General features: G+C 37.6%; 1 long non-coding RNA gene across 2 annotated transcripts; it reads right to left on the bottom strand.

The window, feature by feature from the left end:
* Positions 1 to 360: 360 nt before the first annotated feature.
* Positions 361 to 8,480, bottom strand: LOC113641483. 2 transcript variants are annotated; one of them, XR_007139790.1, is made up of 5 exons: positions 8,457 to 8,480; positions 5,242 to 5,313; positions 3,245 to 3,316; positions 1,872 to 1,943; positions 361 to 1,448 (listed from the first exon to the last, which is right to left on the bottom strand). It is a non-coding gene; the product is annotated as an uncharacterized LOC113641483 (long non-coding RNA). The 2 variants fall into 2 exon arrangements; XR_007139789.1 differs by lacking the exon at positions 8,457 to 8,480 and having other exon boundaries at positions 5,242 to 5,726.
* Positions 8,481 to 9,112: the final 632 nt, after the last annotated feature.

The following is a 9,112-nucleotide window of genomic DNA, read 5'->3' as shown; positions in this document are numbered from 1 at the left end:
AATGTTAGTTAATACATTACATTTGAACTAACGATCCTTATTGTAACGTGATTACATTTTTTTCCCAGTAAAATCACTGATTGATGCTTTAGTTCAAGATCTTCATGGCGCTTGTTTCAGGAAAAGATAAATGGATTTTCAGGTGTGCTCTTTTGTTGCAGGTGAGAAACTAGTCTGCAAATATAACCAGAGTAACTGTGCAGCCATACCCTAGCAACCATGTAGTGCACCTTACGAACCATATTGCAATATAAAGAAGCCATATCTCAGTTACACAATATAATTTTTTTTGTTCTTTTCAGTTACACAACATAAAACACTCAGCACGATGAGGGGAACTTACGTCACGTGTAGCCCCGCCCCCAAAATAAGCGAAATCAAAAATTTAGCACAACATGGACATGTCATATATCAAAACACTCAGCACGATGAGGGGAATTTGCCACGTGCAAGCACATTCACATTTTCTTTAGGAAATATACCGTTCTAGTTATGACTACAAATCTCAGATTTGCAGCAGCAGAAGCCTGTTCTAACCAGACTGACTATTCTGTCTGAAAGAAGTGGGGGACATCAACATTCTTTGTTATGGTTACTAGGCACATTTGGGTCTTGACATTGATGTTCACAACATCCCCCATAGGAATGAGTGTTACCACACATCTGCGATTCAAACCTCCTACATCTATAGGTATGTTAATGCAATCGGACTGGACACAATAGACGAGTCAGGTGCTTGTATGTCACTTAATGGTGTATTTGCACAAGAAACCTGTGAGATTAATTTGTCATTTGCAGTTCTTTATACAAATAAAAAATTCCAGTGTTTACTCTGTGACAGCAAACAAGGTCTTTGCTCCAAAATTGTATTGAAAACAACCTTTTATTTTACATAATTATGTAATTATTTCATATAATTAAAATAACCCACCCCAGAAAAGTGTAAAGTGAAAAATCAAGGGAGTGCAATAGAGACCAAGCAAGGATTTCAAATATCATAAAACGCGAGGCTATGTCTGATCAACCTGTCTCTCTCTCTCTCTGCTGCAATTTGTTTACATTTAATTTAGAGACGTTTCATTGGTTAAAGCCAGCAATTGTTACACTGATCACAGCGCCACCTGGTGGATCAATGCATCATTACAACAAACGCGCGTAGTGAATAAGGCAGCTACTCATTAACTATGTCAGAGCGGGGGGAACAAGACCATTGTAGCATTCCTAGTGGATGTCTGGCAGAATCACACATTGATGAGACAGTGATGGTGCGGTAGTCAATCAGCAATTCTGAGCTGCTGCATCTGTAGCAGCCTTGTTCCTCTCCTCTCTGCCTAGGATGGTGTCTCCTGTTACACTCTTCCCAGACCCCGTCCTCTCCAACAGCACCAGCCTTAGTTCTGCTACAGGAACCGATGCTGGAGAATGTGGACTAGACTATTCTCCACCCACTGAAAATGAAAAAGAATTAATCATTTAATACAGAATCACCTACTGCATTGTGGTGTTGATGCTGTTCTATGGAGTATGGAGGCCGACTGCCTTTATATAACTCATATTCAAATTCCTCATCATGTTAGTGTCACTAACATGTGTGATTGTGTGATTGACGGAGGAAAGATTGATGTCGTCCATATCAAATGATTTTCTGTCACGCTGCTCAGAATCCAGATATTTATTTTTCATTTTTACCTATTAGATATTTTTTCTGAATTTTTATGTCCATGTTTTATATCAGCTTTACAATGTTGATGTTTTGACTGTAATCAAATTATAAATTTAAATCTGTCTGCTGCCTCTCTTTATATTCATCTCTTTACCTTAAACTACTGTAGAGTTTCACATTAACCATACAGCAATCATTAATCACTCACTTGTTGGACGATTTCCCTCCAAACTGTTACTTCTCCTGATTGGTGCTGCTGAGTCCTGAGTCTCTTCACTCACTAGGAAACATCAGAACCAGTCAGAATGAGAGACATTCTTCAGAAGGTAGAGTTAGACAGATGATATAATAAAGTTATGTCTTATACACTATAACTAACCCCTGTCACTGTTTAAATTACATTTGCACTATTAATGATCATTACAGTATATTTATGTATTAATATTTTAATTGAAAAATTTGAAACAATGACATTCTGAAAAACGTATATAATTACTTAATTTGACATACTACTGAAAACTAAGGCCTGTTGGTTTGTTTAATCCATCAAATATTTACAATTGTCTTAAGGACACATTCATTTCTCCTTTTCCTGCAATAAACTGCGTGTACATAAAACACAGCTCATGTTAGAGATTTTAATCTGTTTATAATAATAGTGAGTGTTGTTTGTGATATTGATTCTTCACTGAGTACTACTTTCTATTTTAAAATGTGTTACTGTGTGTTGGTGCAGTGTTAATGTGTGTTTTGTTTGTTAATGTGTGTTTTTGTTTGTTAATGAGTGTTGGTGCAGTGTTAATGTGTGTTGGTGTGTGTTAGTGCAGTGTTAATGTGGTGCTGTGTGTTGGTGCAATCTTCATGTGCTGTTGTGTGTTAGTGCAGTATTAGCTTGTGTTGGTGCAGTGTTAATGCAGTGTTAATGTGTTGTTGTGTTACTGTGTGTTGGTGTGTGTTATTGCAGTGTTAATGTGTGTTGGTGTGTGTTAGTGCAGTGTTAATGTGGTGCTGTGTGTTGGTGCAATCTTCATGTGCTGTTGTGTGTTAGTGCAGTATTAGCTTGTGTTGGTGCAGTGTTAATGCAGTGTTAATGTGTTGTTGTGTTACTGTGTGTTGGTGTGTGTTATTGCAGTGTTAATGTGTGTTGGTGTGTGTTAGTGCAGTGTTACTGTGTGTTGGTGTGTGTTATTAGGGTTAATGTTTGTTAATGCAGTGTTGTTGTTTGTTAGTGCAGTGTTAATGTGTTGATGTGTGTTAATGCACCGTTGTGTGTTAATGTGTGTTAGTGTCCATCATGTTAGTGTCACTGTGATTGATGGAGGAAAGATTGATGTCATCCATATCAAATGATTTTCTGTCACGCTGCTCAGAATCCAGAGATATTTATTTTTCATTTTTACCTATTAGATATTTTTTCAGAATTTATGTCCATGTTTTATATCAGCTTTACAATGTTGATGTTTTGACTGTAATCAAATTATAAATTTAAATCTGTCTGCTGCCTCTCTTTATATTCATCTCTTTTACCTTAAACTACTGTAGAGTTTCACATTAAACATACAACAATAATTAATCACTCACTTGTTGGACGATTTCCCCCCAAACTGTTACTTCTCCTGATTGGTGCTGCTGAGTCCTGAGTCTCTTCACTCACTAGGAAACATCAGAACCAGTCAGAATGAGAGACATTCTTCAGAAGGTAGAGTTAGACAGATGATATAATAAAGTTGTCTTATACACTATAACTAACCCCTGTCACTGTTTAAATTACATTTCCTTATAATATCTGAAGGTTTGCACTATTAAGGATAAATCTAGTATATTTATGTATTGATTTATTAAATGAAAATTTGGAAACAATGACATTCTGAAAAACATCTATAATTGTTTAATTAAGGCCCGTTGGTCTGTTTAATCCGTCAAATATTTACAATTGTCTTAAGGACGCATTAATTTCTCCTTTTTCCTGCAATACACGGTGTGTACATAAAACACAGCTCATGTTAGAGATTTTAATCTGTTTATAATAATAGTGAGTGTTGTTTGTGTGATATTAACTCTTTCCTGATTACCACTTTCTATTTGTAAGTACTGTATGTGTTACTGTGTGTTGGTGCAGTGTTAATTTGTTGGTGTGTGTTAATGAGTGTTGGTGCAGTGTTAATGTGTGTTAGTATAGTGGTGTTGTGTGTGTGGGTGTGTTAGTGCAGTGTTAGTGTGTGTTGGTGTGTGTTAGTAGTGTTAATGTGTGTTAGTAGAGTGGTGATGTGTGTTAGTGTGTGTTGGTGTGTCAGTGCAGTGTTAGCGTGTGTTGGTGTGTGTTATTGTAATGTTAATGTGTGTTGGTGTCTTTGTTAGTAGTGTTAATGTGTGTTAGTAGAGTTGTGTTGTGTGTTAGTGTGTTAATGAGTGTTGGTGCAGTGTTATTGCAGTGTTAATGTGTGTTGTGTGTGCAGTTTTAGTGCGGTGTTAGTATGTGTTGGTGCAGTATTAATGTGTTGTTGTGTGTTGGTGCAATCTTCACGTTCTGTTGTGTGTTAATGCAGTGTTAATGTGTGTTAGTGCAGTGTTAGCCTGTGTTGGTGTGTGTTATTGCAGTGTTAATGTGTGTTGGTGTGTGTTAGTGCAGTGTTAGCCTGTGTTGATGTGTGTTATAGCAGTGTTAATGTGTTGGAGTGTGTTAGTGCAGTGTTACTGTGTGTTGGTGTGGGTTAGTGCAGTGTTACTGTGTGTTGGTGTGGGTTAGTGCAGTGTTACTGTGTGTTGGTGCAGTGTTAATGTGTGTTGGTGTGTGTTAGTGCAGTGTTACTGTGTGTTGGTGCAGTGTTAATGTGTGTTGGTGTGTGTTAGTGCAGTGTTACTGTGTGTTGGTGCAGTGTTAATGTGTGTTGGTGTGTGTTGGTGCAGTGTTATTGTGTGTTGGTGTGTGTTAGTAGTGTTAATGTGTGTTAGTGTAGTGTTAATGTGTTGTTGTGTGTTGGTGCACTCTTCATGTGCTGTTGTTTGTTGTGTGTTATTGCAGTGTTAATGTATGTTGGTGTGTGTTAGTGCAGTGTTACTGTGTGTTGGTGTGTGTTAGTGCAGTGTTACTGTGTGTTAGTGCAGTGTTACTGTGTGTTGGTGTGTGTTAGTGCAGTGTTACTGTGTGTTGGTGTGTGTTAGTGCAGTGTTACTGTGTGTTGTTGTGTGTTAGTGCAGTGTTACTGTGTGTTGGTGTGTGTTAGTGCAGTGTTACTGTGTGTTGGTGTGTGTTAGTGCAGTGTTAATGTGTGTTGGTGTGTTTTATTAGGGTTACTGTTTGTTAATGCAGAGTTGTTGTGTGTTAGTGCAGTGTTAATGTGTTGTTGTGTGTTAATGTGTGTTAATGCACCGTTGTTATGTGTTAATGTGTGTTAGTGTCCATCATGTTAGTGTCACTGTGATTGATGGAGGCAAGATTGATGTCATCCATATCAAATGATTTTCCGTCACACTGCTCAGAATCCAGAGATATTTATTTTTCATTTTTACCTATTAGATGTTTTTTCAGAATTTTTTATGTCCATGTTTTAAACATACAACAATCATTAATCACTCACTTGTTGGACGATTTCCCCCCATACTGTGTCTTCTCCTGATTGGTGCTGCTGAGTCCTGAGTCTCTTCACTCACTAGGAAACATCAGAACCAGTCAGAATGAGAGACATTCTTCAGAAGGTAGAGTTAGACAGATGATATAATAAAGTTATGTCTTATACACTATAACTAACCCTGTCACTGTTTAAATTACATTTCCTTATAATATCCGAAGAGTTGCACTATTAAGGATAAATCTAGTATATTTATGTATTGATTTATTAAATGAAAATTTGGAAACAATGACATTTTTTGACAATGACATTAATTCTTTAATTTGACATATTACTGAAAACTACGGCCCGTTGGTCTGTTTAATCCGTCAAATATTTACAAAATTGTCCTCAAGACACATTAAAGGTGGGGTCTCTGATTTTTGAGTTGGGCCGATAATAAACAAAAATCAAAACAAACGTGTAGCCAATGAGCAGAAAGGAGCTGGGCTTTCCAATATGCGGTGGAGAGAGCGTTCAGTGCGCATGTGTGACGTTAGAAGAAAGCGGTTTTAACATTGACATGGAGGATAAAACCAAAGAAAGAAAGCGAAGAAAGACTTACGATAAGGCAAGAAGTAGGACGTGTTAATATAGGATCAGCTTTCCAGCACTGGAGAGAACTGAAGGAGCAGGAAGTTGGCCACATATTCACAGATTGGAGTTTCCTGAGTAAATAACTCCTGAGCTAAACGCTGTTACTACACAAATAACACCTCTTTTCTATCGTAGTAATGTAGAGAGGCAGCCACAACCGCGTTTTGTGTAGTAACAGAGTTTAGCTCAGGAGTTATTGACTCTAGAAATTCAACTTTACTTAAGACGCCGAGGCGCTTTTCTCCGTCTCGATAGGTGAGTAACATTGGTTTTGCTTTGTTACACAGAACTAATATATGCCGTCCTTTGCATGATTATGCTTGTGTCATTTTTGCTTGCTTGTTTATCTGCAATCGTATTGTTCTTCCCTTCAGCTATGATAAAGACAAATTTCTTTCCATTATTTGCCTGGGTTACATATGTATGTGTGGGCGGAGCTATCAATACAGGGGTGGGACCCATTTGGGTTAGGGGCGTGTTTGTTTTGGTGATTTCAAATGTCAACATTGGCTTTCAAACATCGGAGACCCAGCCTTTAATGACTCCTTTTTCCTGCAATACACTGTGTGTTAGTTGATTCCACTAGATGGCGCACTACAAACACTCCTGACGTGTTAAATCCAAGTCTGTCGTCTCTACACACAGATCATCATTCTTCACTTTTCTTATTGTATTCAGCTCTACTTTAAAAACCAATGGACCACAGAAAATAAAAGTCCACACTGAGTGTCGAGTCTTTAATAAAGAGTGAACAGATCAATATTTTTTTTAACAAAGCCTGAATTTGCCAAGAAACTGATGCAGTTTTCAAAAAAAATACTACATCAGATGTCACTTTTACTCCCAGCATGTAAACTACACTAGAAACCAGTCGATACAAGAGAGGTTTCACATCATTTATATTAGTTTATGTAATATATTATGAATGGAAATAAACCTGAGCTCATAATGACTGTGGAGCTGTACCTGAAAGTTTGGATCATGTTCCATTCATCAACTAGGGAACTGGAGGAGTTAATAATTGTACTGCAGACAGCCACAAGAGGGCGTCAGAGGCATTTCGGCTTCACATTATTTTATTTATGGGATTCAGCTTGTGTATTCTGGACATGTGAATTTGAGCCATGTAATATAATGTACATAAAACACAGCTCATGTCAGAGATTTTAATCTGTGTTTGTGTGATATCGATTCTTCTCTGATTTATACTTTCTATTTTAAAATATCTGTTACTGTGTGTTAGTGTGTGTTGGTGTGTCGGTCTGTGTTAGTAGTGTTAATGTGTTTTAGTGCAGTGTTAGTGTGTGTTGGTGCAGTGTTATTGTGGTGTTGTGTGTTGTTCTACGTTGGTGCTATCTTCATGACAGTCTGTCTCCTTAAACCACCGGATCTCCAAGTCAACAGCACTGATTTCAGGAGACAGACGACATGAGATGTGCTGTTTCTAATGTGTTGGTGTGTGTTAGTGCAGTGTTACTCTGTGTTGGTGTGTGTTAGTGCACTGTTAGTGTGTGTTAATGTGCTGTTACTCTGCTACAGCTTAGTCTTTGTCTCATCTGTCCATCATCTACTTTTTAACAAACTGGAATCTGCTCCTTTGCTCTTGGACTTTATCTGTGTGTTTATCTGTCTATTGGATAAAGACACTGAGGTCATGCTGGTGGATTTTTGTTCTGTGTCTCAGATCTCTACAGACTTTCACTGAGGTTTATGTTTAATCGTTATACATGGTGTTTATTCATTGTGTAGAAAATATTGGAGTTTCTTTACTCATTCATCTACAGAACAAACTAACAGACCAATATTACCTGGAGTTTGTGTGGTTTTGGTTCTTCTTGCTATAATCACCAGTTTCTACTGGATGTGTTTGATATGTAATTTAATTTCCTCTCTGATGTAAAAATGTCTCTGATTCAGTTTAAACTGATAATGAGTCAGTCTCTCATTATTAGCTTCAGTAGATCAGATTGTGTTCACTAATGTCAGAATCTAGCCCGGACTTTGGCCACGTGCTTTTGTTGATATTCTGTGTTCACGTGTCTGCCCCGCCCTTGTCTCGTCCTCCTGTTCCTCATGTGTTAATTGCTGTTAGTATTTAGTTGAGCCACGTTGCCTTGAGCAGCACGGAATCCTCTGATGTTTGTCATTTGTCGTCTCATGTAGTCTGTTGGTGTCTTGTATCTAGTTTGGTATCGTCTGCGTCCTTGTTTTATGTTTTTAATTAATAAATCCTGTTTATTTTACGCTATTTGGGTGTTTATTTGGGCTTGTTTTTATCCCTGCGTCGCTGACAACTAATGATTGTTGGTCATAAAACCTTCAGCTTTTTCTCTCTCAGTATCAGTGTGTAGGTCAGATTTGTGTGTCTGTACAACACTAAATGACAAACTAGACACCAGCATGATGAATGTTCTGTTAGAGATCACAGTCTGTTGTGTTCACTACACTATGCTTCATGATGCTCAGATATCTATGTGCTATTGCACTCTGAACACACAGCACAGTCTAATCTATTTCATCTGAACAATAAATATATTATTCATGCAGCATCAAGACATCACTAGCACAGAAAAGGGGTTTATACTCACGTGTCTGTTCAGCCTGTGAAAGTAAATAAAACAGTGTGAAGATTTTATGCATGATTACAAATGTGAATTGTTCCATGTGAAAATGTGGAAAGTAACTGTTACTCTGGTTAAAACACAGCTGATGTGTGTCTTAATAAAAAAGAGGAAAACTAGACAACAATCATTCATCACACACAGTAAATCTGTATCATGTAGCATTGTGCTAATATACTGCTATGTTGGAAAAAATCTTAGTAGAAATAATTAAAATATTATTCCTTACAATACTATAACCAAAGTAAAGTATTAGGCCTTGCAAAATATTACAATTGCTGTCATAAGACATATGTAGGTGATGTTGTAGGCCAAAGATGTTTATTGCAACCAGATTCGGGGCTGTCAGGGCTAGTCAGTCTGAGCACATTTGTAATAACAACTTGTTATGTAGAAGGGAAAAGACCATTGTTTCCAGACCTTAGCTCATAAATTGTTATGGAAAATGAAGAACACCATGGTTCTCAGACCTTGGGCCATAGCAATAACATGTTATGTAGAATGAAAAAAAAACAGTGGTCCACAGACCTAGGCCCTGAAAAATAAGGGGAGGAAAATCCATAAATGGGCATGTGGTGCTCATAAACTTGTTGTGCAGACCGAAGAAGGCCCAGGTGTTTAGT

Source organism: Tachysurus fulvidraco, unplaced genomic scaffold (genome assembly GCF_022655615.1).
Source record: "Tachysurus fulvidraco isolate hzauxx_2018 unplaced genomic scaffold, HZAU_PFXX_2.0 HiC_scaffold_43_np12, whole genome shotgun sequence".
In the NCBI taxonomy this organism is placed as follows: domain Eukaryota; kingdom Metazoa; phylum Chordata; class Actinopteri; order Siluriformes; family Bagridae; genus Tachysurus; species Tachysurus fulvidraco.
Note: the sequence above shows the minus strand (reverse complement) of the source record. Positions and strands in the feature narration are given on the sequence as shown.